The sequence below is a fragment of the Lemur catta genome, chromosome 1 (genome assembly GCF_020740605.2).
Source record: "Lemur catta isolate mLemCat1 chromosome 1, mLemCat1.pri, whole genome shotgun sequence".
Classification (NCBI taxonomy): Eukaryota; Metazoa; Chordata; class Mammalia; order Primates; family Lemuridae; genus Lemur; species Lemur catta.
Window position 1 is genome coordinate 274,394,016 of NC_059128.1, and position 8,358 is coordinate 274,402,373.

Here is an 8,358-nt window from a genome sequence, read left to right on the forward strand (position 1 = left end):
GAGGCTGGAGGATGGGGCGTTTAATCTGAAAGCCATGAGTCCAGCTAAAAATTGAGCATTCTGTTGCTATGAAAGACGAGGGAATGGATATGGGGGGACAGCTAGTGGGGAGATAAGATACCAGGAATGCAAGTAATGCCTGAGAGGAGTGGCATCTTCTTAGGGAGGGAAATTGGCTGGCTCAAAGGTCTCAGACACTCCAGTTCAGTGCCTCTGGTGGATGACATCACTGCTCACCAAATTCTACTTTCCTCTTATGGTGTCCCTCCCCTGGCAATAGACTTGCTTTGGCCAATGAGACATGGGCGGATGTGACAAGTGTTACTTTCAGGGAGAAGCTATAAAGGCCAGCACACGGTTCCTGGCCTTTTTCATGGTTTCTGTTCCTCCTGCCACAAGACCCTCAATATCCCAGACAGACTGTCCCATCAGCCTTAGGACTACAGATAATGTGAGCAGAGCACAGCCAACCAGAGATCAGCATGTAGCATGAGTGAGAAATAAACCTTGATGGTGTTGCGAGCCACTGGGGTTGCCGAGTTCCCGGTATGTTACCACCACACAGCCCAGCCTAGCCTGACAGGTTCGGTGCCATGTCTCCCTGCCAGTCATGCCGTAGCAAAATAATGCTAATAGCTGCCTTTCACTGAACACTCACAATGGGCTAAGCCCTAATGATTTTATTAACATTACACAAATCATTTAAACTTCACTTGGAGTTGGTAATTGATTTACAAATGGCTCTTAATGCTTTCATTTCACAATCGATCACTTCAATGCACACAGGTTACTGCTGTTTGGAACGATTCCACCTAATGAATCCTTCTATAAAACAATAATATTTGGGGAATAAGCCCTGCCCATAGATATGTTTTCTAAGTTCAGCTTTCCGTAAATGGCAAAATCGTAAAGTTGTATTTCTGATAATTAGGAAAAATGATAATTTTAATGATTTTATTGTTAGCAATAAAATCACTGTTGTATGGTAAGTATTACTTAGCATTAGATGGACAGCTGGGATACTTTGTGAGTAGAGGTGGAACCAAGCAGAAGTAGCTAAAATGATAAGCATAGTCTTAGCAGACTCAATCAGAAGGCCAGAGGCAGGGAAGATCTAGGCTTGGTTCAGTGGCCCTGTGGTGTCATTAAAAACCCAGAAGCCTCCATCTTCCTGCTCTGTAATCCTTATAATGTTGGTGATATCTCCCCTCATGGTCACAAGGACAAGGAAGCTGCCACAGCCCAAGTGCCATCTCCGCATTACACGACAGCATCCAGCAAAAGAACAGGGGATAAGAATCACATGTGCCTGGCTTCTGGCCAGGGCTCTGCTTCCCAACCTAGTGGAATGGCCACCCCAATATGCTGCTACCCTTTATGAGAAATAAAGCTCTCCTTTAAAAAGGGGGGGGGGAGAAGAAGAGGAAAGAAGAGTGATATCTCCTCTCATCTCTTTTCCTGATACAAGAAAGCCATTTCCTGAAACCCCACAATATTTCCTCCCTCCTTGTGTCACATGGACATTTTGCCCATGCCTAGCCACAAGCAAGTTTCTGGCACTAATGGGACTCCACGTGGCTAAATTAGTCAGGATAGGATTGGTTATGCTGCAGAAACAAATACCCCAAATCTCAATGGTTTTATCCAACTCAGTTTGTTCCACACCCTCATACTACAAGTCCACGAAGTGTCTCGGGGATCCAAGATGCACCATTTGTAACGTGAAGGCCTCCCTAGTTCCTGCAGCAGGGGGTGGAGCAGCTGGAGGGTCATATACCAGCTCTTTTTTACTTCAGTCTGAAAGTAATTCATGTTCCCTCTACACACTTTAATCATATCTTGTCCCATGACCCTGCCTTGCTGCAAGCAAGCTGGAAAATGTGCAAGGACAGATGAAACCCTGTCTCTGCCCTACTGTCTTTCTCCATAGTCACCACTCCCTCCCTTGTTGCCCCTTTGCCCCTTCCTCAGTCAACCCCAATACCCTCACCTCTACGCCTTTGTTTGTCTGGTCCTAGTTGCCCCTGCCTTCCTCAGATATCTGTGGGTCCCAGCCTTCCGTCTCAGAGACTACACCTCTTCCAGTGACTTTGTAAGTCAAAAACATTCTTTCCTCTGCTTGTCATTGCTGTCAAGAGGAAGAAGGGTAAGTTTTGGAAACCATGGGTGGAGTCCTCATTTCAAGGTGCAGTTTGATTTTTCCCAAAGTGTCTGAATAATCATTCCAACCTTATGCTGTAAGGATTCATTACTTGGGAAAAAAGAAAAACACACAACCTTTCTTGACCCTACATGTAGACTCCTCTTATTAATGTAACATTGATTTTATAATTTCAGCTGTGTAAGAAAAAAAAATCATATATGCATACTGGAAAGAAATCTTAGCAAAATACTAGCAGAATTTATACCTGTGCAATGGGATTATGAGTAATTTTTATTTTCTTCTTAACATACAAATGCAATCCTCCAATCATAGAGCAGGGGAGGGACTATTTTAAAGAAGATTTTTCAACCCCATGGCGTTACTTCTCTATCCATACTTGCTTTAAGGCCGACCTTGAGGAGTTAATTCCCAGCACAAATATCAAGTATTATTATTATTAGGGATTAGTTTTCTGGTGGGGAGGCAGGACCCAGGGACAAAGGGAAGGATATTTTACCTGAACTTCAAGTTGAAACCATTTATACAATTTTCAATTAACAGGAACAATCTTCCAGCTGGCTTAAAAATTCTTCAGAGCCTAGCAGATACTGATAAGATTTGACAGAAAATAAAATCCCAATCATTTCCACCCAGAAATGGTGAGAAAAAAAGCTGAAGTGGGAAAAGAATCACTGAAGGCTTTTTGTGCCGCTCGTTGTTATTTATAAGACTCTGACCATGCAAGGTTCCCCAGGAAGGGGCCATTGCGGCCAGGTGTATGTGCGCTGCCTCGGAAGAAGATGAATTCTTTGGCTGACTGGGAGTCGTGGGAGGCTTTTATTATATTCTTGCCACAGAAGAGCCACGAGAAAGAAAGCAGAAAAGAAAACACAACGGGAAAAGCGCTCAGCTTGAGTTTCACCCTTAGGTTTGGTATTTGCTGTTGCTGCTTTGAAACAAAGGAAGCCCAAACTCGATTTAGCCGTTGGTGGAGGAAACGTGCTATGGGATTGGCACGTTAATTACACGCCAAGGGCATTTTCCTAAGGAGAAAATCTTTGGTGGTTTCTAAGAAAAATACAGTGCGTTTGACTGAAAGAGGCTGCTGGGTTATTCCTGATCGTGTTTCCTGAACCGCAGACTTCTGTTTCTTCTTGGTGCCATGGAAACAAAAGAAGTTATAATGAAAGAAATAGGCATCTTTAATGCTGGCGTTGTATTTTAGTTGTCGGGAGTTGCATGGGAACAAGAGGCCCCTGTCGGTGGGGCACACACTGTAATATCAATGTCATCGTGCAGGAAAGCTCTAGAGACAGCATTGACCAATTACGTGACTATTACAGACTGTTTGTGTCCTCCCCAAATTCTTATGTTAAAACCTGATCCTTAATGTGATGGTATTAGGAGGCAGGGCCTTCAGGAGCTGATTAGGTCATGAAAGTGGAGCGTTCATGAATGGCACTGGTGCCCTTTTAAGGGGCTGAAGAAACCAGAGCTTGTCCCTTCTGCCACGTGAGGACCCAGCGAGAAGGCACCACCTAGGAACCAGAGAGCAGGCTCCCACCAGACACTGAATCTAGCAGGCCTTGATCTTGGACTTTCAGCCTCCAGAATTGTGAGAAATTATTTCTGTTGTTTATAAGCCACCCAGCTTATGATATTTTGTTATAAACGGACTAAGACAGTGACCCTGGCAAAATCAAAGGATACAGCCAGCTTTGGTTTCTTCATCTGTAAGATGATGATAATGGTAGTCCACAACATTGTTGTCAGAATTAAATAAGACTTGAGTATACAATAAACGTCTCTTTGCTACACTTACTCATATCTATACGAAGATGCCCTTGCCTTTGTAAACATGCTACATACAAACATCTGTATGCAATGAACTGCCGCAAACATCGATGCCCAAAAGATTTGTTTGTTATTTGTTTTGTTTTTCAGTTACTTACTCAAGAACATTTGTCCAGTGGTCACTTTTCAGTGAACTGTTACTACAGAGTATATTTGCACTCCTCTTCCCTGGATTAATTTATTTGTAGTTTATTTTTCTAGCAGCCACTACAATCCCCATAATACAGGAAGTCTAATTCATGGCTCACTTCTGGGAGATTTGACAGCTGCTGCTTAAATATTTAGAAATATCTCTTTAAAGAAAGGAGCTGAAACTGAGCTCTGCCGAGCTGTTAAAATGTGGTCCTCTCCCTCAGAGTCGCATTTAAATGTTAAGGTTGTACTTGGCTTTTCGTGTTCTCAGGGAGGCCATAATGATTTTATATTTATATTTTTTCAAAGTCAATATAGATGACACCTTTTCATAACTTTCATACACATCTTTATGACTCTGAAAATTAAATATATAACTTCACTTTCAATTGGAGTAAATCATTTGGTGTGGTTATTATGAAAGTAAAACTTCAAATTCTTCACCATCCAAAGAAAACACCATTAAAATCCAAGCAACAAAAAGACCGGATGGAGTGACAAGGAGTGGACATGTCCCACGTAGAGTGCAAGGACCAGGAGCCACTGCCGTTCGGGGAGAGCAAGGATCATCAGCAGTGTGAGGACCGCGAGGATGAAGCTGGTGGGGGGCCTGCCAGAAGTCAGGGTTCCAGCCCTTGTACTGCCACCTCCGGTGCCAGTCGCCAGCTGATGGTGCTGGAAGGGAAGTCAGTCCCCCTACTTCTCCTCCCAGGACTCCAGCATCGACACCCTGAAGAAGAGAGCCCAGGAACTGATCGAAAACATCAGTGAGAGCAGGCAGAAGGACCATGCACTCGTGATCAACTTCAGGAACGGCCTCAAGGTCAAGGTTTAGGATCTGACAGAGAAGTTAGAGGAGAGGATGTACCAGATTTATAATCACCACAACAAGATCATCCAGGAAAAGCTCCAATTCACCCAGAAAATGGCAGAAATCAGCCATTTGGAGACAGAGCTCAAACGAGTCTGCCACACCGTGGAGACCGTGTGCAAAGACCTGTGCGTCCAGCCTGAGGCCACTACTTCAGAAGAACAGACCCACAGAGGCAGTGAATGCTGACAGCTGCCCGGAGACTCACGCCTTAGTGACAGCCACCAAGAGAAGGCTCAGAGGCTGCCACTCGGGCCATGCTGAACAATTTTTTTTCATACTTCTGTAATACATCTTGGCAAAAAAAAAAAAAAATCCAAAACTCCTTGTGCTGGACCCCAAAATGCAGTAAGTCTGTCCCCTGCATGGGCCCAGCCTGAGGTCTCCCCACACTTGTCATATCCCCCCACCCCTACCCCACACAGTTGATTAAATGTTTGATTTTCAAAAAAAAAATTAAAATTAAAAAAAAAAGAAAATCCAAGCAACATTCCAGTGCAGTACTGCCTTAATTGAAGGAACAAAATGCCTAGCTGATAGCCAAAAATACTCAGGAAGGTGAGAGCACCAACTGTTATAGAGGTGACACAAAAATGGCAAGTTAAACAGAATCATTCCCTTACAATTCTTTATCTGCGAAGATGGTGCGGTAGGATGAGGGGCCATATCTTGAGTATTTCCCTTTCTTTAGAAGGAAGGAACAAAGAGTCCCTGAGAATTTAGAAAGACTCAGAGCCAACCTCTCTAGTCTTGTCACCTGTCTACTGGGCCAGATTGTCTGAAACAGAGATGTGAGAAACTGAACATCAGAGAGGGAACTGGGGCTTCTCGGGCTGCATCTCTGACACGCTTTCCTCCCCTGACAGTTGTGATAAGAGAAGCACATGTCAACCCTCAACAGCTCAGAGGCAGAGCAGGTAAAATTTCGCCATAAAGAACATCAGTATGAAAACTGCCTTATCAAGCCATTTCCACGTCCCAGAGGAGGCTCAAAAAATTCTGCTGTGTAATTAATTCCTCACCAGGAAGACTCTTTACAGCAGCGAGAAGCTGCCTGAGACTGACCGAGTTTCCCAATACGAGCTAGAATCCACTTCGGGATGAAGGATGACAGGGCTCCCAGGGCCGTCACTTCTCAGAGGTGCCTGGATATGGGCGTTTCGGAAAGGAAAAGCAGGGCCAGTTTCCTCATTCACGTTCTTTTATTATTGGATAAAATAGGATGTTATATAATTATTTCATTTTGATCAGGAAAAAAGTCATAGCCCCTAAGTATATTATATTTTCTTCCCCTGAATTAGACTATACTAAAACAATTTTTTAAAAACCAGTTTCTGACCACTGTAGCACAGCGAAATGTCTGCTTCTCACTTGTGAGTCACATTGTGAGCAAACGGCCTCCTTCTGAATGTGACTCCTTGTCTGTCTTCTTGAATAGAGACAGTATTCAGCCAGTAAATTATTAGTCATTTTTTTAACAAACAGCATTGAGCACCTACTATGCGGCAGGTCCTATGCTGGGCTTATTAAAAAAAAAAAAAAAAAGAATGTCACTGCCCCTGCCCTCTAGAAGCTCACAGCACTGTAGGGCTATGACAGACATACAGGGACCACAAAGACCCAAGGGTCAGGAGGAGCGTTCAACCTGGTAATGTTTTAAGACGTTTCTTCCGATAAAAGTGTGAGCTGCATCCTAACAAATGAATGAACTATTTGTCTATTTATCCATCTCCCCAAGACAGTGTGATATTGGCAGAACAAAAGAGAGAACCTGGAAAGAGGCCCACACAAATAGGACCAGTTGACTTTTGACAAAGGTGAAAAGCAATTCAACGGAGGAAGGATGGTCTTTTCAACAAACGGTGCTGGAGCAATTGGACAATCATAGGCAAAATAAATAAATAAATACATAAACTTCAGCATAAATCCCACATCTTACACAAAAAATAATTCAACGTAAATCTTAAACCTAAATGAAAAACTTTAAACTTTTTAGAAGAAAACATAGGAGAAAATCTTTGTGATCTGGGATTAGGCAAAGAAGTCTTAGATATAACACCAAAAAATATAAAATTGTGAAATTGGACTTCATCAAAATAAAAAATTTTTGTTCGGTGAAAAGTTAAGAGAATGAAAAGACAAACTATGGACTGAGAGAAAATATTTGAAAATCACAATACCTGGCAAAGGAGTTGTGTTCAGAATATATAAAGAACTCCCAAAGCTCAGCAGTAAGAAAATAACCCAATTTTTTTAAGTGGTCAAAACATTTGAACAGACACTTTACCAAAGGCTATATAGAGGTAACACATGGAAAGATGTTTATCACTAGTCATTTGGCAAATGCAAATTAAAATGATCATGCGTCATCATTGCATACATACTAGATTGGCTAAAATAAAAAATCTGACAGTAACAAGTGCTGGTGAGAATATAGAGAAATAAGACCCACTTCAACATTTCTTATACAATTAAACGTGAATTTACCATATCACCCAGCAATCCTTCTCTTAGGTGTTTACCCAAGAGAAATGTAATCCTGTGTCAACTCAAAAATTTGTATGCAAAAGTTCACTAGAAGTTTCATGTACGACAGTTAAAAACTGGAAACCATGCAAACGTCCATCATCAGGCGGATGAGTAAACAAACTGCAGCGTCTCTTCACACAATGGATCACCACCAACAATGAACAGGTACAAACTAGTGATTCCTGCAATAACATGGATGATCTCAAAAGCATTCTGCTAAATGAAGAAAATTCAGACACAAAAGATTTCATGCGGCATGATCTCCTTCATATGATATTCCAGAAAAGGAAAAACCTCAGTGACAGAAGAAAGAAGGTGCCTGGGGCCAGCGCTGGGGAGGGGATTGATGGCAAAAGGGCATTAGGGAATTTTGGGGGGTGATGGAAACATTCTGTCTTATAATTATAAGGGTGGTCACATGACTGTATTGACTGTATACATGTGTCATAACCCATCAAATTGTACACTAACTTCATTTTTCACTAGTTTTATTGTATGCAAAGTATGCCTCAAGAAAGCTGACTTTTAAAGGATCAATGGGAAGTAAGAATCCGTACATCAAGCCAAGAATTATTGGAAAAGGCACAATGATGGAAGGATTTGCTTTAGTAGATATCAAAATGTGGTAGCCATGAAGTTACCATAATTTTTAAAGTTTGCTATTGGGACAGCAATAGACAAATATACCCACTGACATAAAATGAAGCCTAAAACAGAGCAATGTACCTATTTAGTAAAGAGTTTGGGCAGAAATTTAAATTAGTGAGCAAAGTATGGACTATTCAATAAGTGGAGTTGAAATCTGGATTCCATTTGGAAAAAGAATTAA

General features: G+C 42.0%; 1 pseudogene; it reads left to right on the top strand.

Annotated features, from left to right (window-relative positions):
- Positions 1–4,618: 4,618 nt before the first annotated feature.
- On the top strand, positions 4,619–5,189 carry LOC123630681 (annotated as a pseudogene).
- The last annotated feature ends 3,169 nt before the right edge of the window (positions 5,190–8,358 follow it).